Here is a 26847-nt window from a genome sequence, read left to right on the forward strand (position 1 = left end):
AATATTCCAACAATCAATAGATTTTAAAAAGAACCGCATATGAGCTTTCCAATAGCCATAGTTCGTACCATCAAAGGCAGGAACAATATTAAGATTTTAAGACATTGAAATAAAACTAGAAGTCAAAAGGAAAGATAACACTCAAGAATTGAATCTAAACAGAGTACCAAGCTTTGATACCAAATGAAAATTAAAAGACTTATAATTTTAACAAGTGTGCAAAAGTGTGCAACAAAATATCACAATGCGGAAAATAAAGAGACATATTTTGTTGATGAAGTGGAAACTCAATTAAGAGAAAAACCACTACGAGGCAGCCAAACCCAGGATATCCATTCAGAAGACAAAGCTAGTTACAAAGCAGTAGCACTCACATACCCTTATGCAATGGTCATACCTTGAACTTTGACGTGTAAGCCAACACAAATGCCTTCCAACCAAGTCACCTACTTGAAGGGGTCTTCAATAGAGTCCTTTACCTTAGGGCCAACCCCTAAGATAGACTTCAGTTTAGTGCAGCAACAACACTTGGCAATGGCTTTAGAGAGAACACTTTAGCACAATAATCCTCACAATAAACTTTCTAAGTACTACGGAATTCAATACCAAATTCTTACAATTCTCAAGCCTAGGGGCCTCTATTTATAGGCTACATGTTCGAATGAGCGTTTGACTTGAAATACCTAGCCGCCGTCCTGACGGTAAACATAAGGCGTCCGGACGGACAACTATGCGATCGGCTTTCCAAATTTCACAGAAATTCTTTCCATAATAGAGCCGCGTCTGGACGGTGTTGCCCTAGCGTCTGGACGGTCACACTTTAGCTGCACACAATTTCCATATCAAGGCTTGGCGCGTTTGGACCAAAAGAGCTGTCGTTCGGACGATTGATCTGATATACACAATTTCCATATATGAAGCTTGAGCATCTGGACCATGAATACTGTTGTTCTGACGGTTGAACTTTGAATACATGACTTGCCTTATAAATGAGCGCGTCCGAATGGGAATCCATATCGTCCGGACGGTTGCAGCTGTCTTCCCATATTTGTGTTTTGGAAAGAAATCCCATAGCTAATCGAACACTGAACAACGTCCAGACATGCTGCTGAGACGTTTTGAAGGATTCAAGTTGGAACAGTTCGAAGCTTCTCGACACAGAGGAAGGTTCAGACGGAAAGTTCTCGTCGTCCAGACGGATGATGCTTGGATAGTTGAGCGTCCGGACGGTATAACACGTTGTCCAGACTGTTGCAAGAGAACTGATCAACACGTTGAATTCTGCATGGAGTCTTCTTGATGCTCATAACTGAAAAGTAGACTCTGAATAAAACAGCATCCCTGTATAATAAGCATCATTACATAGAAGTGATTTTGTCCAACAGAATGTAGCCAATTACAAACCAACACAGTACCGAATTTTGTAAATAATACAAGCCTAGAGACCTCTATTTATAGACTTAAGAAAGACCTATTACAATACTAATTCGAAGTTCTTTAGGTAGCGTCTGGACTTAGACAGAGGGCATCCGGATGGCAAGCAGCAACCGACTTCTATAACGCGCTTCACGCGTTTCTTCATTAATATTCAGTCTCCGCGTTCGGACGGTTGCATGCTGTCTTCATCAACTGTATTTGCTGAGCTGTTTAAAATCTTTTCGAACACTGATGAGCGTCAAGACATTTCTCTGGGCCATCCGGACAGCAACTAGGGAACCGACGTTTGTTGAGTTGTAAACTTCGTAGAATCTTCCTGGAATCCAGAAATTACCTTTTTGATGCTTGTGACATTGATACTTGTCATATTAAGGCCTTTCCATAGTTGAGAAAATATGCTTTGAATATTTTGTAAGACTCTAAAAATTACGGTGTCCCTGTTTCAGCAGTACACTGATATGGCAGTGATTTTGTCAATAGAATGTAGCCAATAAAACTAACAAATTCCATTGTGCTTAGAGAGGGTGTTTAGCTAGAAATTGTGAGATTTGCTAGCTCTCTAAGAGCTTTTCTTTGTGTGATTTGATCATTTAAAGTCTAGCTTAGGGAGAAGCCCTAAGCTAAAGGAGTCTATTGAAGACCCTTTAATAGGAGACCTAGTTGGGAGGCGTTCATGTATAGGTACATGTCAGAGTTAGAGGTACGACTACTACATCGGGTTATGTGAGTATTACTACCTTGTAATTAGCTTTGTCTTCTGAATAGTGAATTTTGTGGGTTTGGCTGCTCCAGAGTGGTTTTTTTCTTAATTGAGTTTCCACTTCGTTAATTAAATATCTATCTTCTTTTAATTCCACATTTAAATATTTTGTTACAGAAATTGATCACACACATTAAAATTAGGAGTCTATTTATTTTCATTAGAGAATAATTACTCTAAGTAGCACTTTCAATCGCTCAAGGGCTACATTATTAAATTACCCATGAAATTCTAAGGGTTATAGACAGTTACCCATAACTTCTAATCACTAACTCAACCACAATAATGTTAACCCATAAGTATTTCTTAGGGTTAAACTTACAAAACAACACTCAAACAAGATACCCATACGTTAGGGTTTGAGAGGAAACTCACCAAAAGTTCACCAAACTAACACCCAAGGTTTGGGTAGCCTCTAGCAAGCTCCAAACAGCTAAAAACCTAAAGAATATTGAGGATTAAACTCACATTTACAAGATTTCACCCAAAAATCTCCAAAACATGAGTTTAGTGATTTACCTCAAAAAGATTGATCAAAACTTAAATCCTCTTGCGTAGATCACGTTTTTGAGGTTGGATTTGAAGGATAGGGCTTAGAGAAAACCCTAAAAGAAAATCGTGTTTGGGGAAGAAATTCGACGGAAATGAGTCCAAAAAGACTCATTCTCGCATTTATCTTAGGTGCCATTTGGATGGGTTAAGTGAAGATTCGTACGCTCGTGCTTTAAGTCTCAAATTTACTCTCTGTGGCTACCGTCCGGATGGGTGTTATGGCCGTCCGGACTCCTACCCGAGAGAGCAAAACATTGCTCTCTATGGCTCACATTCCGTCACCTGTTCGGTGGCCGTCCGGACAAGACATCTGGGAACTCAATTTTTAGTGCTTCTAAGTGTTTTTTTTTTTGCATTTTCATGACATCTAATTAACTCTAATCATTTAACCACTCAATTATTATACTTTAAACAATAAATAGTGTCTTTGACATTACATCCCTTCCTCCTTATAGAAATTTCGTGCTTGAAATTTGGAATCTAAAACGCTTTATGATTATGCGAATAGGCATTTTACGCAAAGATCGACGTAGAAATGGTATGAATCAAGTGATCATACCCGGGTTTACTCAAACAAGTGGGGATACTTATCCTGCATCTGCTACTTAAGCTCTCATGAGGCCTCCTTAACACCGTGATTTCACCACAAGATCATCACAAGAGGAATGGTTTTGGTTCTCAACTGTTGTTCCTTGCGATCCAACACTTGCACGGGTAACTCTTCATATATCAGATTAGGCTGAAATCAAGAGGCTCATAGCTAATCACATGCGAAGGATCATGAACACACTTTCGAAGCTGAAAGACGTGAAAAACACCGTGAACGCCTGCCAAATTAGGAGGCATCTCGATCTTGTATGCTAATGGGCTCGCTCATTTCAACACTTGGAACGGTCCAATGTACCTTGGACTGAGCTTACCTTTGTTACCAAAATGCCAAACGTTCCGCATTGGCGACACCTTGAGGTACACAAGGTCTCCAACTACGAACTCAAGCTTGCAACGATGCTTATCCGCATAACGTTTATGTCGGCTTTGAATGGTGAGCATACGCTTTCGGATCAGTGCAATCTTTTCCTTCGTGTCTGATGTGTGTTTTAATGAGTACTCGCAAGCGCACGAATCGTTTGCAATATAGTGTGTGCAAGTGCGAGGTTGAATCCATAGGGAAATGGTCAAATATTAGTGTCTTGTTTAACCAACCTCATTTTAACCTAGTTCCAAAGGTTGGAGGATTGATTCAAGAGTAAAAGACTAAACAAAAGAGATGAAATGAAATATACTAATTAAAAGGAACTAAGGCTAAGGCATCCACCAAACCAAATCCAACAACTCACACTCTTGGTTTCTACTTGAACACCCAAAGAACATTAAGCTTAGGGTGTCATTCAAGTTTCTCAACCACATACTCTAGAACCATTAAATGAATCCAACTCAAAGATAAATCACAAAGAGTACCTATTTGAAATCAAATCATCCAATGTATCCATTCAATGAACAAATCACAATGGATATCATCATTCAAACCGATAAAACAATATATCTATCGGTTGAAATACATTAAATGTCCTATATCTACCAACAACCACATTCATTGCAAAAGATAAAGCATTTAAATGAATGGAACTTGAATAAAAAATATGATATATCATCAAATGTGCAAGTATTATAACAAGAGTGTGAGTGTCATCAATGGAAAGGTTTCATCCTCAACTTTAGTTGAGGTTACTAGCCTTCCATGACTAAGAACACCACAAGAAAATGAAGAACAACCATGGAAATAAAAGGAAAAGTGTCTAAGAACAAAAGCTACTGGAATACACTACAAAATGCACGAAATTAAAACCTATCTACTGTTCTCTGGACTCTCCCAACAAGGAGGTATGGCTATGGCTATGGCTTTTATAGAAGGAAATTAGGGCTAGAAACCCATGTAAAATGACTCATCTAACCCCCTCTAGGGTTCCTCTCTTGCTAGAGACAACCAAGGTCATGCAACCAGCGTGTTCTGCTGCGAAAATCAGAGGGAGAACTGCTTTTTGTCATGGAGAAGCTCCTGATTGGGTGTTCTGGCGCGCTTCTGCAAAAGTAAGTTCTGGGAAATTTCAATCGATCGACTTCGGGCAAAATTCGATTGATCGATTTTAAGTTCGATCGATCGAGTTCTTCAGAACTTCCGAATTTTCCAAGCAATTCCACATAAATTTTGCCATTCCTCACTTATTAACCTACAAAACATAAAAACACAAAAACTAACCAAAGCATCAGAAAATAACAAGGCTAAAGGTCTAACTAATGTAAATCAAGGGGTCCAAATACACAATATTTGGCACTCATCAGTGTCTTACACTAATTCTGGCCCTAACAGCTGTCTCTCGCCAACTTCATCCCAATACAATGGTGATTGACACTTCCGCCCATACAATGCTACGTACGGTGCCATGCCAATAGTGGCCTGAAAACTGTTGTTCTAGGCAAATTCTACTAAAGGTAAGTAGCGTATCCAATTTCCCTTGAAGTCCAACACGCACAACCTAAGCATATCCTCGAGTGTCTAAATAGTCCATTGGATTGGCTGTCGATTTACGGATGGTAAGCTATGCTAAAATTTAGCTTAGTACCGATAGCGCTGCTCTGCAATCTTTCCCAAAACTTCGAGGTGAACTGTGGATGACGATCTGACACAATAGAGATAGGCACTCCATGTAGTCTCACAATCTCCCGCACATACAACTCTATTAGCTTGTCCATTGAGTCTGTGATTTTGATGGGGAGGAAATTGGCACTCTTCGTCAATCTGTCAATAACCACCCGTATGACATCTTGTCGACTTGGTGCTTTTGGAAGACCAACGATAAAATCCATAGCAATTTGATCCCATTTCCACATAGGCACTTAAAGTGGCTTGAGTAGCCCTGCAGGCTTCTAATGTTTAGCTTTCACAAGCTGGCAAGAATGAAACTATGCGACATACTCAGCAATATCCATCTTCATGCCATTGGTGCAGCTAAATGCATCGGCTAGGTGTTCAAAGGAAGTTATCTAGTCGTTAGCTGCCATTGGCCTTTCGCTTCCATCAAACACCGGTGAGTTGTGTCTGAATAAATGAGCCAATGAGCAACCAATCGTTTCAACACACTCTGCTTGCCTAGGGGTGGCGACCATTAGAGCTGCCAAAAATTGCCCAAAGTCAGGCATATGCGGTGGAGGAGGCGGAGGAGGAGGTGGTGGAGGTGGAGGCATTGCACCGCCACTCCCATGCACAGATTCCTCTTCACTTCACAACGTGGAACTCTACGTTGTCGAGGAAGCATATTCTTGTCTGCAAATAGAAATGCCACATAAACAACACTGCACAAAGAATACTAAGTACATCACAATTTCCATGCAATCCACACGAGAATTTTACTCAAGTCTTCTTTCATCTTTGCTGAAGGTTTTAGAATTCTACGACTCTTTTGAAATCCCTAGGACTCTACACACCCCTAGGTTTTCGCTTTCCGCTTTCCCTAACACACCCTAGAGCTAACTGCTTTGATACCATTTGCAGTGACCCTTTTTTGTTTTTTGTTTTTTTTTTTAAACATACAAACGGATCATCACAGTGGCACGACTATTTGTCGCTTAGCCCACATATAGTACATGCCCCATAACAGGTACCTGATAATTAGAGTTACCATCATAATTTCAGCAGAAAAGCACATCTATAACATAACCTGTTGTTTATACAAAAAGAGCCATACATATGTCTATCTATTTAAGGTTTAACAACATTACAACTATTACAAAAGAATACGTGACACATACGTCATAAGCCATATACAAAATGTACCAAAAGAGAGGACATCATTGTCCATCCCATTACGACTTTCGCTGTAGGCTTCAATCGTAATATCCCAAATACAATGTTACCGGGTCGTCATCTATCTCAGTTGTACCTGCATCCATAAGACCATTATCTATACGGTTGTGGTGTTAGCCACATTCGTATAGGTGAAATCGTGAGTTCACCGTCTCAGCATAAATTACATTGAGACCTCATTAGTATAAAAATCACTGAGTTTTCGCAAAGAACCAACTTTTCTTTTGTCTTATGATTACAATAATAACTACTCAATTTTATAAACTTCTTTCCTTGAAAACATGTAGCTAATAGAGTAAATGATAAGTGTCGAATGTTGCACATTCAAGCTCCTTAACTTATATATGTTAATTCCTTAGCATTATTATTTATTTGATTTTGTGTTGTTTTATTATTTTCAGGTTTTAAATAAAGATGCAATTAATTTCATGATTTTGGGCCTAAAGCACACTTTGAGAAGACTTAGAAGATATGGTCCATCATAATAGAAGACCTATATGATATGATTAAGTTTACTAAAATCAAGTAAATGATTAAATCGGAATTTCTCCAATAAGAGACAAAATCGGATTGGATTCAAATTTAGATTCTACATATGCCTTAGTGTTTTGATCATAACTTTATGTTCAAGTATCAAATTATGATGAAATTGGTGGTGTTGGAAAGCTACTAAAAAATTCAACAAATATGTCAGAAATAGTTTTTTCCTAATTCGGAAGTTTTCTATATAAAAATCGCCTCACAATAAAAGACTGGAAATCTGGACGAATTTGGAATCCTTTTCCTACTTGGATTGAATTTTCAATCTCCTACTTAGACTAAGAGACTAAGTTCCGATTTTTATTGGATTCCTAGGGCTTTTAGGCCTCTCCTAATCTTTATAAATAGACCCCTAAGCTTCAAGAGAAGGTGTGCTTAGCTTTAGACAAAAAAAATCTTCTTGGAGACTTGACAAGTTGAAGAGGAGAAAGAACATAGCAAGAGGCCATCCCAGCACCACGATGAGCGGCTAAATTCGTAATAGGGTGTTGATGTAGCCCTTTCCAAGTAACAATGGTTTAATTGTATTTTAATTTGGGTTTTTCTATATGCATGATGGTTGTATAATTGTGAGAATTGATCTTAATGTTTATATTCAATCATTATGAATTTCTTATCTTGTCTTATAAAGTCTTTTATATTGACTAAACTCAATCCTTCATATTTTCTGTGATTATGTGAATGATTGTTATACAACGATTTTAATTGATATATGATCAAAAGAGTTAGATAGGCCATGCCTAGGGAAGACGGGATGTACTACACACTAGTTTAGTGTAATTTAGGTAGACAATTCGTACCACCCGAAGATGGGTTCTACTATTCCATTGATTGTGTATATCCTATTAAAGATGTTAATAATTATTGACTTCTAATTTAACCAAATGTGTGTGTTTGTGTGCAACAAAATATCTTAAATGCGGAATTTAAATAAGACAAGATATTTGTTACGAAGTGGAAACTCTGAGAAGAGAAAAACCACTCCTGGGCAACCAAACCCAGGAACTCCACTATCCAAAAATAAAGCTAGTTACAAGACACTCGTACTCACATACTCTTATGCAGTAGTCATACCTTTAACTCTGACATGAAGCCTATCGTGAACGCTTCCCAACCAGATCTTCCACCTGAAGGGTTTTTGATGGATTCTTTTACCTTAGGGCCGACCCCTAAGATAGACTTCACACAAACGGTTGAGCACACACTGGTAATGGCTTGAGAGCTAGCGGATCTTCGATTCTCCCTAAACACCCTCTCAAAGCTAAGAGAATTCAATACCGAATTCTGTACAAAATACAAGCCTAGGGCCCTCTATTTATAGGCTTACAAGAAACCTAAAACTGATGAGATTCGGGCTCTAGTTGTCGAGCGTCCAGACAAAAGTTAGCCACGTCCAGACGGTTTTCTGCGATATCCTTTCAGAAACAGCGTAATTCTATCCTTATCAGGTCCACTTTCGGACGGCTTGGCCGAGCATCCGGTCGGTCTTCGCTATAACTCGTAGCGTTCGAACTAAATACTGGAATATTCTAAAATGCTGGATAGCGTCCGGATGTGTTGTCACGTCGTCCAAACGGCTTGCAAAGACTCCCTAACAATGTCGACTTTTAAAATCCAACTCCTTGTTGAATAATGATTGACCTAGCGTCCGAACGGTGTTGCTCTGTCGTCTGGACGTCTTCAACATAAAACTGCTGGACACTGAAGGGCGTTCAGACGCCTTCAAAGGCCCGTTCGGATGGTTGCACAAGAATCGGTTGATTTGCCTTGGAACTTGTAAGGACTCTTAATGAATATCTTCTAGATGCTTGTGATCAGTCACAGCTTTGATTTGAACATTGTCTGGATATATGAAGATTCTTCTTTTGAGAACAGACCATCCTATTAAATTACAACTATTACATAAAATGTTTTTGTTTATCCAGAATGTAGCCAATAAAAATACTAACAAAAGACGTAGCTAATCCATACCTAGGGAAGACGGGTCATATCGCATCTTAGTGGATAGGTGGATGGTCCGTGTAAACCGAAGATGGATTATACTTATTCTTTAGAGGTAAATTCTTGACTACTCGAGTGTACAATATCCCGATATTTGGTAAGGGTCATTCCCCAGCAATGGCGCCAAAAATTGATGTGGTTGTTTTGTGTACAAAAAAATCAATAATAAAATTACCACTGCAATAGTACGAATCCTTGTAAAATATGGCTATCTTAAGGGTGTCGAAACTCAAGGACAACGTTGGTTTGATTTGATTTTGTTTATAACTAAGTTAAATGCGATTGATTTCACCACTCACCACATAACAATGGTCAACCATAAAATTAATAAGGGAAATTCATACTATGCATGATATAGGGCTCGTCTCACTCGAGTAGTCAAGAAATTACCTCTAAAGAATAAGTATAATCCATCTTCGGTTGGCACGGACCGTCCACCTAACCACTAAGATGTGGTACAATCCCTCTTCCCTAGGTATGTACTAGTTATGTCTTTAATAGGATACACACAATCAATGGAATAGTATAACCCATCTTCGGTTGGTATGAACTATCTACCTAAATTACACTAAACTAGGGTGTAGTACAATCCGTCTTCCTTAGGCATGACTTATCTAACCCTTTTGATCACATATTAATTAAAACCGTTGTATAACAATCATTCACATAATCACAAAAAATATGAAGGATTGAGTTCAATCAATATAAAAGACTTTCTAAGACAAGATAAGAAATTCATAATGATTGAATATAAACATTAAGATCAATTGTCATAGTTATATAACTATCATGCATATAGAAAATCCCAAATTAAAATACAATTAAACCATTATTACTTGGAAATGACTACATCAACACCCTCCTGCCATGTTCTTCTCCACTTCAACTTGTCAAGCCTCCAAGAAGAATTTTCTACCTAAAGCTAAGTACACCTTCTATGGAAGCTTAGGGGCTTATTTATAGAGATTAGGAGAGGCCTAAAAGCCCTAGGAATAAAAAAAAAAAAATCAGAACTTAGTCTCTTAGTCCAAGTAGAAGATTGAAAATTCAATCCAAGTAGGAAAAAAGATTCCAAATTCGTCCAGATTTGTGGTCTTTTACTGCTGGGTGATTTTGGCATAGTAACCATTCGAATTAGGAAAAAGCTATTTCAGACATATTTGTTTCAGTTTTTATTATCTTTGCAACGCCACCAATGTTATTGCAATTAGAGATCTGAGTAGAAAGTTATGATCAAAACAATGAGGCATGTGCAGAATCCAAATTTGAATCCAATAGGATTTTGACTTTTATTGGAGAAATTTCGATTTAATCCTTCCTTTGTCTTGATTAAACTTAACCACATATTCTAGGTCTTCTTAAAGTGTGCTTTAAGCCCAAAATCAATGGTATTAATTGCATGTTTATTAAAACCTGAAAAACAATAAAACAACACAAAATCAAACAAATAACAATGCTAAGGAATTGACATATGCAAGTTAAGGGGCTTAAATGTGCTACATTCGACGCTTATCACACCCCAAACTTATATATTTCTAGTCCCTTAGCAATAGAAAATATAAAATAAACTGGAAAACAACAAGATAAATCCTTCTTTCGTGAGATGTACGATTGCATTTAGCTGATGCAACAAGCCTTTTAAACCCCTAGGACTCCCTAGTGGATGAGTAAAGTCTCGTGAGGGTTTGCTAGGAATGATAGCCACAAACATTGTTCATACTATGTTATTCACAAGAATGCAGCATCATAAAAATAATGGTTCTCACTCATTCATTGGCAAGCTTAACAAAATAAACTCCATCTTCACAATTTTAGGGAATTAAAAATTAAGCTACTAACATGGCATTATGAGATATCACAAGATTCAACTAGTGTACAGTGCACTTAACACATAGTCATGAGGTTTCAAAAATTAATCTCAATATATATATATATATATATATATATATATATATGGAAGCTGTGCAATGCTTAGCTCCCTTAAGCTTTCTAATTGACCCAAGTAACGAGCGTTAAGCCAATGACTCCCAAACCAGATGGTTTCAAGGCACTAGGTGTAAAATACCCTAAAGACTTACTAACTCGAGTAAAAAAGGCTACGAACCTAAACTTAGCCATTTTATCAATTAAAACAAACTTCTGCCTTTTGACGCGAATTCTCAATGCTTAATGAGGCAAGAGGTCTGGTTACTCAGTGAAAAGCTCAAAGTGATCAATATTATTCTCTCTTTTATTTTTTCTTTTCTTTTTTTTTCTTTTCTTTCTTATTTTTTTATGCCAAGGTTATTCCTCCAATAAGTTACACAGCTGCATCTAAGATATTGATAACAGACATAACTGATTTTAAATTTCATACCCCCACAGACTACATGCTAGTGTGCTTGTGAGAATCAAATTGAAACAAGTAATATCTCATGCTGCCAAAGAAAATAACAAAACATTTTAATTCCCTAGTCAAGTGATCATGTGTTCATCATGTTAAGCTCACCAATGAAATACAAATCAGAATTAATGTTCAACCAAATTCTTAGAGATAACATAGCAAAATATTAGACATCGTTTCATTATTCCATACCTGTAAACTTTAGCTTGAATCACGCATTGTCCCCAATGTGAGTATAGAACTGAACATAACAATAAGAGGATATGAATACTTGAATGAGTAGATGTAGGGCATATCATACCCCAAACAAGATTGCAAAAACACATATCCTTAAAAAGAGAGTGATACTCCAACCAAATTCCAGTCAAGTGCAATACATTGTTGTAAAAATATAAACTAAGAATGAAACAACAATTGAGAAGATAAACCTGGAAGGAGATCATGTACCCTGGCCTGATGGAGGACTCGAGCGCACAGGGCCTGTGCTCGATCCTAAGAAGCTGACTCATTTAGTCAAAATATGTGGGATCCGCCAAGCTAATGGAATCCATATCCTTGATGCACTTAGTGCTCTCTGACCCTTAAGTTTAAATTTGAAGCACTAATCTTTTCTTCTCTTGGACCAAAGAGAAAAAATTTTACCTACAAAAAGGTAATTCCGAATGTCCGCATATCAAGGTATATCCCTCTGAGTATTCTCAATATATATTTTGCAATTCATCATATGTGAAAATAATACTTCTCAGTGAGTAGAATACTCACCTTGGTTGCATTGGACTCTTGACTCTAATATTCCCTTTGATTCTAGTTACTCGAACTCTACATTGGAGAACCAATTAAAGTTTCCAATCCGAACACGATCCTACTGGAAATTCCCCACAAACCACCAGAAATTGCACTGGGAGTCACCAGAATTTGACCCATTGCTTCGCCGGAAACTGTTCATCGATCCACCAGAGAAATGTGTTCAAGATAGCCCACAGCACCACCCATCGGAGACCCATTGGGAATCGGCCGAACCCAACACTCTGGTCGGTCGGATCTGCTATGGGTTTGTGGTTCTTCTCTCACGGGTTGTCTACATCACGGCCTTTCCATCTCCCTCACGATCACTCTCTCAATATCTGTAAGTTTTCTCTCTCTCATAAGCTCTCATTTTCGGTCTCTCTCTCTCTCGGGTGTGTGAAGAAGAAGAGAGGAAGAGAATAGAAATGGAAAAGGAGAGAAAAGAAAAAGGGAGAGGATCGTGCGTGTGAATAGGGGGGAGAAGAAAGAAAAGAAGGAACGAAAAGAAAGAAGAATGGGGGAGAAGACACATGTGTGAGTGTGTGTGGTTGAGAGAAGATAATGCTATCTTCTCTTAGCCAACCGAATGCTGACACGTGGCAGGGGAGATTTTCTTATTTTTAAAACTCCCAACTTTTATTAATTCCATTAGGACACCAAAATCTATTAATCCTATCATTTAATATTTAATAGCTAACCTCACATTTAATTTTAACTACTCTTTTGCAAATGTGATTAATTATTTATTCAATTAGCTAGGACCTATTATAATATTTATCCATTTTAATTAATTATTTATTCCATTACTATTGTTTTATCTTAGACTTACTTTATTTCAATAACATAAATATCACTTAGAATCTAATATTAATCCATCTTATTTAATAAATATGATTTATAAATTGCTAAATTCCTTATTTAATTTTTTGGTCTTCACGTAGGAGGCTCCAAAATCTCTATAAAAGGATTGGCTGAGATAGGATGTACTGGAACACCAATGATGGTACTGATGGCTTGAGGATCAATCTGAATGGTGAACAGTGGTATGAAGTATGATCCTACGGTCATCATCCTGAATGACCTCCAGGTACCTATAAAACTCACGGACAAGCCTAGGATACACAGGACATGCACAAGTATAGAGATATCCCCAGTGGTGCTGAATGTTACACATTTAAGCCCTTTAATTTACATATGTTAAGCTCTTAGTTTTGTTATAGTTTGATGTTTTGTATTGTTTTTATGTTTTCTTATGTTTTATAGGTTTTGGAAGAAAATCCATCAAATTCCAAGATTATAACGAAGTCGGGAAAAATCTGTTATTTTTGGAAAGAATCCAGAATGAGCACATCTCAGTAATTTAATCATAACTTTCATCTCAAGTATTTTATTACAACGGAATTAGTAGTGTTGGAAAGCTAATAAAAATGAAACAAATATGCCAGTAATAGGTTTTTCCTATTTCGGATGTTTACTATGCCAAAATCGCCCCGCAATAAAGAACCGCAAATCTGTACGAATTTGGAATCCTTTTCCTACTTGAATTGAAATTTCAGAAAATGAAAAGACTTGTACTTATTCTATTTAGACTAGGAGACCTATTTACAATTGTTCTAGGATTTCTAGGGCTTCTAGAGCTTCTCTAATCCCTATAAATAAGCCTCTAACCTTTGAAAAGAAAACACACAAGCTTGGGAAGAAGAATTAGAGGCTACTTCAAGAGGAATTTTGGTTTTTCTTTATTCCTTTATTTATTTTCTGTATTTATATAATTTTAGTCTATATTAGTTGTAATAACTAATACTTTAGTTAGGGCTCGATTGAAGCCCTAATCATGTCTCTTTAGGTTTTTCAATTTGCTTTGCTACAATTTATATATTGATGCTTAACTTGATTAATTCTAGTTTCTTGAATTCCTCGCATGTTTATGTTTGGCCATCATATGCATGTGGTATGGATTTGTTATTTATATCAATTTGGATGACTGAGTCCTGGGCAGAATAAAGTAACAAAAGAAACCATCACAGGTTCTTGGATTAATCAACATAAAGACAACTGGAATAGATACCATATTCCCATCTGAGCGTGTTTACCGATTTCTATAGATTTATGCTTCCTTGAAGAACAACTAGTAGATATCATGCTAAATCCATATTCCAATCTGAGGGTGTTTAGGGAGAACTGAAGATCCGCTAGCTCTCAAGTCATTGCCGGTGTGTGCTCAACAGTTAGTGTGAAGTCTATCTTAGGGGTCCGCCTTAAGGTAAAGGAATCCATCAAAAACCCCTTCAGGTAGAAGATCTAGTTGGGAAGCATTCACGATAGGCGTCGTGTCAGAGTTAGAGTTCCTGGGTTTGGCTGCCCTAGAGTGGTTTTTCTCTTCACAGAGTTTCCACTTCATAACAAATATCTTGTCTTATTTAAATTCCACATTTAAGATATTTTGTTGCATACAAACACACACACTTGGATAAATTAGAAGTCAATATTTATTTTCACACTAAAACTTGGTTTTTTTCAAACCATGTCTTCAAGGAAGGGTCGAATTTCACCCGAGTTATAGGTTATGCCGGCCCAAGCAATAAAAAAACATAGTTTTTTTAAAACCAAGTTGTTGAGACAGATTCCGATAGGTGACATGTCGATCAGTAATTCGCCAAAATGCTCATTTTTCAAAACCTGCAAGCAAAAGCTGCGTCAGGGGGTGCCGACAATCCCGCTTCGATGCTTAAATAAGTGAACTGTTTTAAAATAAATGCTCAGAGTAATGTTAAGGAGATTAAGAGTGTACCCAACGTCTGAAGGGACCTTGGTATTTATAGATATTGAGGAGCAGTTAAGATAGCTCCCGATATATGCGGGGATCGGCAGTTGAAGGAGACGTGGCCTCGATTGTATGGAGAATTCGGGTTCCATGTCCTCGGTTGAAGGCGCACGATCCTTTACGGGCGACATGTCATTCGAGAAGTTTTGGGCACACGATCTAGTTATGTATCGTGTGTTGTGTCCTTTAAATCCTGAGGTAATCACGAGATGTCTGCGGGCTTGGGTGTTACAAAGTATCCGGGTCGGCAACCCGAGTTGGGTGGTCGGGTCAGGTGAACCGGTTGGGCCCAAATGATTGGATTGGGCTTGCAGGCTTGAGATGGCCAATATTTTCCCCAACAGTTACCCCCCAATTCTCTTATGCAAATTTTTTGTTTAAGGGAATTTAGGAGCAATAAACTGATCTTAACTTGCTTTATATTTCAAAACTGGGTCGGTGGCATACCTGGACGGTTTTGAATTGTAAGTCATTGCTTCATCTGAGGAAAGTTGATCCGAGAGCCTTTGGACGTCATTTTTGAAAAAACCCGCGCTTTTCAAAAGAATCCCGCACTTTTCAAATTCGAATTTCAAACTTTACTTTTAGAATCCCAGGTTTTGGAGTTTGCTGACGTACGCGACAGGCACAATTAATGCGACTCGAACCTGGTTCAGCTTTTGAGGTACATTGTGGCTGTCAGGTGTGGAACCAGAGACATTTTGGCTGCCGGTTTTGAAAGACCGAAACTGGACGAGTCCTTTCAGCTCCCGGCTACTGGAAACCGGCTAACCCAGGTCACCTCCTAGTATAAATACCCATTCATCCGCATTCGGCTTTTCTTACTCTCAACTTTTCTCAAACTTTTGAACTTCTTTCTCTCCAACCTTTCAAAAAGCTTTTCAATACATTTTCATTTTTCTTACGAAATGTCCAACGTGGAGGAATTCCAAGTGGTCGACGTTCCAGAGCTTGAAGAAGAGGAAGCTCTATCCGAGGATGACAATGCTGCCGACCAGGACGATGAGCCGGTTCAGGGAGTGGTGGCTCTACTGCCCCTGGTACCTCTTAACCGCCGAGTGGCCTTAAAGATTTGTGTCAGAGATGAGTTCTGTCTCTGAAACAACTTCGTATTCTTCCCTCCGTACTTCTACATTTCCAAAATCTGGTAACTCGGGAGATTCGCAGTGGGGACATCGTTATTCATGAGTGAATGTTACTGAACGGGCTTCGCTTCCCATTTCCAGACATTGCTCGGGAGCTAGTGTTATACCTCGGGGTTTCCCCGAGTCAGATCGCGTTGGATGCGTGGAGATACCTCTTTGCGTCTTTCATCCTATGGTGCTGGAGGCCCGGATGACGATTCCAGAGTTCTTTAACGTGTACCGAGTCAATTATAAAAGGGAAGGTGTTGTGGAGTTCACTGTCTGGTCAAACCCGAGCTTTATCTTCCTTTCTTTGAATTACTCAAACAACCGGGGGTGGAGATCTGAATTTTTTAGGGTCTCGGGTGAATGGGAGTCCGCTACACCCGTGGCAGAGGACCAGAGGATGTCCCGAGAGTGGAGACCCCTTCAAATCGATTTGAGGGAGGCCCTGACCCTATATGCAACCGAGAGGATAAGGGTTGCTACCATGTTGACCTTCTCTCAGAGCTCGGCGAATGTCTTAAAGATCGACTACGACAACATTGTCGCCAACGAGAACATGCAGAAGGTTCTCAAATACCTGATTCCGACCGGTAAGGTTTGGTACAACCGGAAGGGGAAAATAATGGTGAGGAAAACCGGGAGCGAAGTAGCTGCTACCCCCCGGGCCAAGACCACAGGGGTGGCTCCCGGGCCAAGGAAGAGCATTAAGCCATAAATAGACGCTCCTCAAACGAAAAAGGTTGTCAAGTCAACCACTATCCCAAAAGCAATGGTCATGCCTCGGGGTGACCGTGCCTCAGTTGTCCTGGCCAAAGTATCTGAACCTGAGAGCGGGTCAACTGGAGCTTTCGGAAAGGAGACGCCGACAGCTTCCGCCTCGACCGCCCCACTTGAACCAGTTAAACCTTGTTAGTATTATTGGCCTCATTTTGTTTGGACAAAATCACTTGTATGTAAAGATGTTGTTTTACAAGGGATTCCGCTATTCAGAAAAGTTTTAGAAGATTCTGCAGTAAGAAAAGTCGGTTCCCTGCCAGCCGTCCGGACGATCGTACCATCCAGTCCGGATGCTCATCTGTCTATTGTTCCATCCATCCGGACAACGTGCAATACCATCCGGACGCCCTGACAGACCAAGCAGCATTCGTCCTGACGACGTAGATTTTTGTCTGGACCCTTCACTGTATCGAGAAGCTTCTGTTCCAGCTTGCATTCATCGGATGCCTTTCAGTGATCGATCAGCTTCAGATTCTTTCCAAGTTCAATTTAAGGGAAGATTGCTTCAACCGTCCGGACGATGTGGATTCCCGTCCGGACGCACTCATACATAAAGCAAGAATCGCAATTCAAATATCACCGTCCGGACGATAGCTAGCCTAGGTCCGGACGCGCGTTCATCATTTAAGGAAATTGCCGATTCGACTTCAACCGTCCGAACGATTGCCTATAATGGTCTGGGCACACGAATAACAGATATGGAAATTGTGTGTTGAAGATCAGCCATCCGGACGCTCATCCCCCATGGTCCAGACACGCGAAAGCCTTATATGGAAATTACTTGCAGCGGACGTGTGACCGTCCAAACGATGTTTTCTCACCGTCCGGACGCGGCTGTTAAACATGAAAGATTTCTTAGAGAAATTTTCGGGAAAATCTGTCGCACAGTTGTCCATCCGGACGGACCATGTCCACCGTCCGGACGACACCCGCATATATCACTACAGTCCCCCATTCTGTACCTTAGCCTATAAATAGAGGCCCCTGGGCATTGAGAACTGCAAGAATTTGGTATTGAATTCCACAAGTGCTCAGAGAAGTTATTTTGAGAGATCGTTGAGCTAATTAAGTTTTCTTTGAAGCCATTACAAGTGTGCTGTTGCTGTGCTACAATTGAAGTCTATCTTAGGGGTTGGCCCTAAGGTAAAAGATTCCATTGAAAACCCCTTCAGGTAGGAGTAGGGCTGGCCATTTTGACACAACCCGACAACCTGACACGAACATGACATGAAATTAGCGGGTTTAGGTCATAAACGGGTCGACCCGTTTATGACTCGTTTATCTCGATCTGGTAGGTCGGTCGCGGGTCACTCGCGGGGGACCCGCCAGGCACGATTAACCTTTTTTTTTTAATAATATATATATATATATATATAAATAAAATAAAATTAAAAAAAAAAAAAAAAAAAAAAGGAAAAATTGGGAATGACGATTTGTTGTAACTTTTACGCTTTTAGGCTTTTAGCTGAAATCAAAACTCAAAAGATTCAAAAGAATGAAAATAGTGAAAACACAAAAGTTACAAAACTATGAAAAGTGAAAAGTTGAAAACCCTAACTTCTCCTTCAGCCTCGCCAGTCACCGCCCCGCCGCCCTTCTCTTCTTCTTCTTCAGCTCCACGCCGCCACCCCTTCTTCTTCTTCCTCCCGCGAGGCCCTATCGGAAACTGGACCCGCTCAACGGCCGACGCTCTCTCTCTGTCTCTCTAGTCTCTGCTCTCTGCTCGCCGACATCTCTGCTCCCCGCTGGCCGACATCTCTGCTCTCCCCGTCTCTCTGCCACTCTCTCTCTCTCTCTCTGGGGCCGATGTCGCATCCGGTACCGCCGGGTCCGCCGGTATGTTAATAATGTGTTTCTTGATTAATATGTTAATGATATGTGATCTATGATTTAAGGTTTAAAACTACAATGAGATTATATTAAAAATAGATTGTACTTAAATTGAGAATTTTTGTCAATGAAGATGGGATTTCAAGTGAAATTTGGGGCTTTTTAAAACCTGGAAGTTAATTAATCAAAATTGAGCCTACATAATTGAGAATGAGGTTAATTTGACCGTATTTGAGAAGCTTGAAGGAATGATTAAGTTTTTTTTTTTTAAAAACCGATATATGTTTCTTTGGGGTAGCTATATATTTTAGCTTTTGATTTGCTTTGAATGGAAATTTAGGTGCTGCATGCATTCTTTTGGTTGTAGGGGCTATCGTAATTCATAAAGAGTTAAAAGAATTAACCCCATAATTCTTAGTGTTTAGCCTTATATTTGTTAGGTACATAATTTTTTCTTCTGTTTGCTTCATTTTCATTTAAGAAGATATTTTTTATTTAAAAAAAAAACACATTTAAGCTAAACGGGTCGTGTTGGGTCGTGTCGACCCGATTCAACCCATTATGTTAAACGGGTTTCATGGTGTCGGGTGACCCATGAAATTATCGTGTTCGTGTCGTGTCTGGAGTCCCGACCTGTTAACATAAAAGGGTCGTGTTCGTGCCTAGGCTAAACGGGTCGCGGATCTGAACGGGTCGTGTCGGGTGACCCGTTTTCCCAGCCCTAGGTAGGAGACTGGTTGGGAGGCGTTCGTGTTGGGTTACACGTTAGAGAGCAAGGTACAACCACTGCATCGGGTATATGTGAGTGTTACTATCTTGTATCTAGCTTTGTCTTCTGAATAGTGGATATCCTGGGTTTGGCTGCCCCGGAGTGGTTTTTCTCTTAATTGAGTTTCCACTTCGTTAACAAAAATCCTTGTGTCATTTATTTTCCGCATAGTTATTTTTGTTGACACTGTGTGAACACACTTGCTATTTATTTTAGAAGTTAAATTTCATTTTTCAAACTTGCGGAAGCATTCAAGAAAGAAGCTCCGACTGCTTCGCCCGGGAATCGTCCAGCAGGACTCACCCCTGCACCTGGCTCTGATGTGATCGAAATTGGAGACGAAATCGAAGAACCAGCGAAAGAGATTCCCTTGAACTGGAGCGAGGCCAAGCGTAAAGGGAAGGAGAAAGTGCAAGGGTCACCAAAGAGGACCCGCTTCACCTTGGATCCTCGGAAGTATGCGCTCACTCGCGCCAGTGAAGCCGAGCTTCTCTTTATTCGCCCGCACTTCGTATTGCTAACGGTTCCAATTACACAGGAGATCTCGGCAAAGCCCTCCCATCCAAACTCCACTTCTTTAGCCGCACCAATTACCAAGAAGCTGATGGATCAATCCGCTGTTGCCGAGAGCGAGGCTCACTTGTTGGAGTCTGGTGCCGGTTCGGTATTCGGAGACCAACTACCACCGGAGCCCGAAGCATCCCTAAGACCCGGGGATGGCTTGGGGACCGATGATCATCTGGGAACTGAGGCCGCAGATTTGTTGGAACCAACCGAAGAAGGCTTAGATCCGACTAAGGTGAGAGATTCCCCAGGAGCAGAGAGGATTGAGGAAGCCAGTTCCTCCCGACCGGGAGCATTAATAGGATCTCTAAGGGAGGGTTTATTGGCTTGTCCCTTGGAGGCTTTGATGGAAATACTCTCGGAAGAGTCTTCGTCTATGGCCGGGACTGGGTCCTCGGGAGAACTTGCGGAGGCGATACTTTATGCCCAACTTCAATTAAGCTTCATAAGTTAAAAATAATTTCTTATACTCATTATTTTTCTTTTTACCCCCTTTTTTTGTGGGGTATAATAAGGTCGATTGCCTTGTGGTGAAACCACCGGGGAGATACCGCGAGTGTTGCTTCTCTGAAGGCCAAGGTTGCCGAGATGCAGTTCCGGATTCAGGAGCTGGAATTCGATGTGTCCCAGACCGAGGATTTGGAGTCTGAGATCGAGGGCTTAAAGAAGGGCATTCTGATTCGAGATCGGACCATTCAGGCCCGGGACAAAGATTTGGCTTCAGCTCGGAAGCAGGCTGAGGAGGGTCGTGCCCAAGCTCTGAAAGTGAGTAGACTCTCGATCAGGTGTTGACCAACCTGACTGAGGCTAACGAAGCCAAGGTAGCTCTGACCGCCTGGGTAGCCGAGATGCAGTTGGAGAAGGACTCCCTGGAAGCAGAAAAGCTAGCAACCACCAAGAAGTAGAAAGAGGCTCATGCCCGGTACAAGAAGCTTCGGAAGAAGAGCCACCATTACAAGTCTAAGTCCAAGTGCTTAAAGAAGCAACTAGCCTTGGCCCCCTGGCTTCGAGGCCTCAGCTGGGGCCAGGGATCAAACTGGGGATTCAAGAGCTTGAGAACTATGCTTCTCCACCAGGAAGTTTTTGAAGTTGATCTAGAAACTGTGACTCCCGATCTCATCGGGATGCCAGAGACTACCACCGATGAGCTTCAAACTTTGGGTGTGGAGTTCTTTCCGGACGTTGAGGACTGGACTGAAGATGCTCTGAATCCCTATCATGATGACTTGGCATCTGGGCCTTCTATTTCGGACTATACTCCTGGGAATGAAGAAACCGAGGAAGTTGAAGCTGGGGATGAAGGGAACTCGGCTGGGAGCCCAACTTTGTAAATTTTTTTTTTGGTTGTATTTTAAACTGAGATTTTTAAGTTTTACAACCCGGTTAACTTGTAACCAAAATTACTATTTTGCACTTAAAATTACTGTTTAATTTGAATGTGCTACCGAGTTGAATTGATTTGATCTTGTTTTAATTTAAATGTACTGCCGAGTTGAGTTGATTTGATCTTGTTTGACTTGAACTGAGTCACCCCCCAATGACTTAGACAAATTTGGGGATTTGTTTGAGTCATTACTGAGGAACATGACCCGTGTGTGTTCCGAGTCGGTTGTGTTTCAAATCGAGGGATACAACACTTTGATTTGAGTTGGTTTGATTTGAACCAAGTAACCCCCCAATGACTTAGACAAATTTGGGGATTTGTCTAAGTCATTATCGAGGAATATGGCCGGTGTGTGTGTTCCGAATCGGTTGTGTTTCAAACCGAGGGAAACAACACTTTGATTTGAGTTGGTTTGATTTGATCTGGTTTGATTTGAACCGAGTCACCCCCAATGACTTAGACAAATTTGGGGATTTGTCTAAGTCATTACCGAGGAACATGACTGGTGTGTGTGTTCTGAGTCGGTTGTGTTTCAAACCGAGGGAAACAACACTTTGATTTGAGCTGGTTTGATTTGAACCGAGTCACCCCCCAATGACTTAGACAAATTTGGGGATTTGTCTAAGTCATTACCGAGGAACATGACCGGTGTGTGTGTTCCGAGTCGGTTGTGTTTCAAACTGAGGGAAACAAGACTTTGATTTGATCTAGTTTGATTTGAACTGAGACAATAATCCGGATAGAACGATCTGTTTTGATTTCTAAGCAATTGAATGTATTGAAAGCATATTCGATTACAAGTGATTCATATAAAGTACTTTTTCATATGCTCGGCGTTCCACGGTCTCGGTAGTTCCTTGCCGGTTGTATCGATCAAATGATATGCCCCTCTGTAGTGACATCGTATAACCTTGTAAGGGCCTTACCATTGAGCTCTGAGTTTTCCTTTAGTTGGATCTTTAGTGATCGGGCTTACATTCCTCAATACCCAATCTCCGAGTTGGAATTTCCGTTGGTTCACTTTCTTATTGAAGTAGCGGGCGGCTCAGTCCTAGTATGCTGCCCATGTGACCTGTGCTTCATCTCTTCTTTCTTGTAATAAGTCCAGATTGAGTTTTATTCCTTCGTCACTGAGTCCTGGATTGTAGTGTGACATCTGAAAGCTTGGTGATCCGACTTCTGCAGGGATGACCGCCTCGGTACCATATGTTAAAGAGAATGGAGTAGCACCCGTGGGAGTCCGCGTTGTGGTACGATAGGCCCATAGTACCTCTGGTACATACTCGGCCCAAGCTCCCTTCTTCCTGCTGAGCTTCTTCTTCAGTGTTTTGAGAAGAGTTTTGTTTGTGGTTTCCACTTGCCCATTTGCCGGTGGGTGAATTGGTGTGGAATAATAATTTCTAATCTGTAGTTCGGCACACGATTTGCGAAACGGTCCGCAGTCAAACTGCTTTCCGTTGTCAGTAACAAAGGCATGTGGGATGCCAAACCGACATATGACCGAGCTCCAAAGGAATATTGTTACATTGTTGGTGGTGATGGTTGCGAAGGCTTCGGCCTCCACCCATTTGGTGAAGTAGTCCACTGCAACAAGAAGGAATTTCCGCCTTCCTTTTCCTAGTGGCATGGGTTTGACTATGTCAATCCCCATTTCACGAATGGCCAGGGCGAGGTGATCGGGCTAAGTTTTTAAGGGCGTTCTTCATCACCCGAGCAAATCTATGACATTTGTCGTATTGTTGAACCAGCCTGACCGAGACCTTGTTCATTGTTGGTTCCCGTAGACCCCTTCGAATGCTGGCATACCCGGCTCTCATTGCCTTGTATGCCAGCATTCGAGAGCCTGAATGGTTCCCGTAGACCCCTTCACGTATTTCCTTGAGCACATATTCTGCCTCCGAATTCGTGAGACACTTGAGAAGTGGCTCGGTATATCCTCTTCGGTAAAGTATTCCTCCAATAAGCACGTACTAGGCTGAGTACATTTTTACCTTACGAGACAGCAACTTGTCCTCGGGTAAGGATCCGTTCCGGAGGTACTATACAACATCGGTGGCTCACTCGGGATCGGTTGATCTTTCTTCGACTTCCATCATATCTAACTTCAGGATGATTGAAGGTTCGGTATGCACCACCACTTCGTTGGCCGATGTTTTGATGGCGGGCTCGGTTCCAGAGCCCATTTTGGAGAGGGCATCAGCCTGAACATTTTCCCCCCGAGGAATTTTTGTCATTACGGTCCGGTCAAAGTTAGCCTGATATTCACGTACCTTGTTGAGGTATTGGATCATTTTTTCACCTTGAGCCTCGGTTAGTCCCTACACATGGCTTACTACCACCTGAGAATCGCTCCAGATTTCTACGTTTTTTGCTCCTAACTCTCGGGCTATAGAGAGTTCCGCCAACACGGCCTCATGTTCAGCTTCATTGTTGGTGGTGACGAAGTCCAACTTGATTGCATATTGGAAATTTTCTTCATCCGGGCTTGCAAGAGTGACACCGGCTCCGCTGTTCCGGTTAGCTGAGGAACCGTCTACATGAGCTACCTAAGTCTCTTTCTTGGACAGTTCTTCGCTCTCGGGTGTATTATTGAATTCCAAAAGGAAGTCAGCTAGGACCTGGTCCTTTATGGAAGTTCAGGGATGGAATTCTATATCGAATTGTCCCAGTTCTACCGACCAGTTCACCAACCTACCAGAGAGGTCTAGTTTTTGCAATATCTTCTTCATCGGATACTCGGTCAACACCCTTATGGCATGTGCTTAAAAGTATGGCCTTAGTCTCCGTGCTGAGACAATTAAGGCGAAGGCTAACTTTTCAATCCCGGGGTACCTCTCCTCGGCTCCATGAAGTGCTTTGTTGGTAAAATACAACAGTTTTTGGATTCCTAAGTCCTCGTAGACCAATGCCGAGCTGACAGCTGAGGGAGACACTGATAAAGTATTTCCCCTTCATCCGAGCGGCTCAAGAGTGGTGGATTGGTCAGATATTCTTTTAGCTTCTCAAAGGCTTCCTCGCACTCGCTATTCCATTCGAATGCTTTCTTCAAAATCTTGAAAAATGAGAGACATTTATCTATGGATCGGGAGATGAACCGATTTAAGGCCGCCATTCTCCCGGTAAGCTGCTGCAGTTGCTAGGTGGTCTGTAGCGATTGCATGCCTAAGACAATACTCACCTTCTCGGGATTTGCGTCGATTCCCCTCTGCAAGACCATAAATCCCAAGAATTTCTCGAAAGAGAAACCGAAAGCGCACTTAGCTGGATTGAGCTTCATCTTGTGATTCCTCAATGTCTCAAAAGTCTCCCTCAGGTCTGCTATATGACCGGCAGCTCAGATGCTTTTCATGAGCATGTCCTCAACATAAACTTCTATGTTTCGTCTGATCTGACCTTGGAACATTTTGTTGACTAACCTTTGGTATGTGGCCCCAGCATTCTTTAAACCGAATGGCATCATCTTGTAGTAGTATAGGCCTCAGTCGGTGATGAAAGATGTTTTTTCTTGGTTGCTTTCGTCCAAGTGTATCTAGTTGTATCCCGAGAAGGTGTCCATGAGCGTGAGGAGTTCATGCTCGGATGTAGAGTCAACCAGCAGATTGATCCGAGGCAAGGGGAAGCTATCCTTGGGACATGTTCTGTTGAGGTCGGTGAAGTCGACGCACATTCTCCACTCCACATTTGCCAGCCACTCGGGATAATCTAATTCTCGGATTAACCTGGCAGGTAGGAGCTTATGGACCTCCACAGCTACAGCCTGATTCCTTTCCGGAACAAAACTTCACCTTCGTTGCTTGATCAGTCGGTGGCTCGGGTCGACCATTAGCTTGTGGACTACCACGGAAGGAGGTATCTCAGGCATATCTTCGTGGCTCCATGCAAAAACATCTTCGTTTCATCTTAGGAATGCAACCAAGGCCTCTTTTATTTCAGGGGAAAGCTGAGAGCCTACCCGGATCTTCTTCTTCGAGTCACCGAGCTCGAAATCTTCCAATTCTTCGACCGGCTCCCCCAACAGTGATTGCTATTTCTCATTGTCCTTGGTCTTTTCTCCGAGACCCATAGCTTTTGGGAGCTTTTTCAAGCTGGTGTTGTAGCATTGTCGGGCCATCCATTGATCCCCCTTTTCAATGCCGACCCCTTCCTCGGTGGGAAATTTCATGCTCAGGTAGGGGGTTGAAGTTACAGCCTTGAGATCATTGAGAGTTGTTCTCTCGAGAATGGCGTTGTAGGCCGAAGATCGATCTATTATTAGGAACCGAACCATTATAGTCCTCTGCCTCGGGTAGGCTCCTGCCATGACCGGGAGCTCGATAGACCCAAAAGGGAGCACTTGTTCTCCTGTGAATCCCACAAGCGAATGCCTTGCCGGGATTACTTTGCTTCGATTAATCTTCATGAGCTAGAAAGCAGACCTGTAAAGGATGCCTGCCGAGCTTCCAGTGTCTATTAGGATACGATGTATCTTGTGGTTAGCAATGGCTAAGCTTAAAACCAAAGCGTCGGTATGTGGAAGAGATACCCCTGCATAGTCATCATCTGAGAACCCGATCACCTGGGCCTCGCGTTTCTGGGACTTTGGAGGTTTTTGCACCGAGTATACTTTGAAGTCGTTCAATTGCCTCGCATATGCCTTCCAAGTCGAGCTGGACTCTCCTCCCCCTCCGAAACCACCAAAAATTGTGTGTATCTCCGGTAGGTTTTCTCGGGGTGCTGGTTGGGGCTGACTCCTACTTCTTTCTCTCGCAGCCCTAGGATCAGGCTTACGCTCTGGTTCCTTGTTCCTTTCTTGATCTCTTCCTCGGTCATTCCAAGGATTGTTTTGATTTTGGTGGAATCGATTGTGATCTTCCTGGGGGTGGTTGCCGTGACTCGGTTCCGGTAGAATCCTTTGGTTTGCAAGGAATCGGACAAGCTTCCCATTTTCTATGAAGCGTTCTATTAGGATTCTCAAGGAAATGCAAGCTTCAGTGTGGTGCCTGGTGGTATCGTGGAAAGCACAATACTAGTTTACATATGGGGAATTCGGGTTCACAAGTACTGGCCTGGGCTTTCGGTACATAGGGTCTCGCTTTATCTCCAAGAGAACATCCATGATGGGAGCGTTGAGGGGAGTTCAATTTTGATCTCGGAGCGACTCTCAGTCTCGCTTTGGTCTTGCCTCTTCTCCTTCCGGAATACCCCTTCGTTCTTCTTTCTGAGGATCCTTTTTCTTCTTTTGACGCTCAGAAGTAGACGGGTGAGTTGG

This window comes from Alnus glutinosa, chromosome 7, assembly GCF_958979055.1.
Source record: "Alnus glutinosa chromosome 7, dhAlnGlut1.1, whole genome shotgun sequence".
In the NCBI taxonomy this organism is placed as follows: domain Eukaryota; kingdom Viridiplantae; phylum Streptophyta; class Magnoliopsida; order Fagales; family Betulaceae; genus Alnus; species Alnus glutinosa.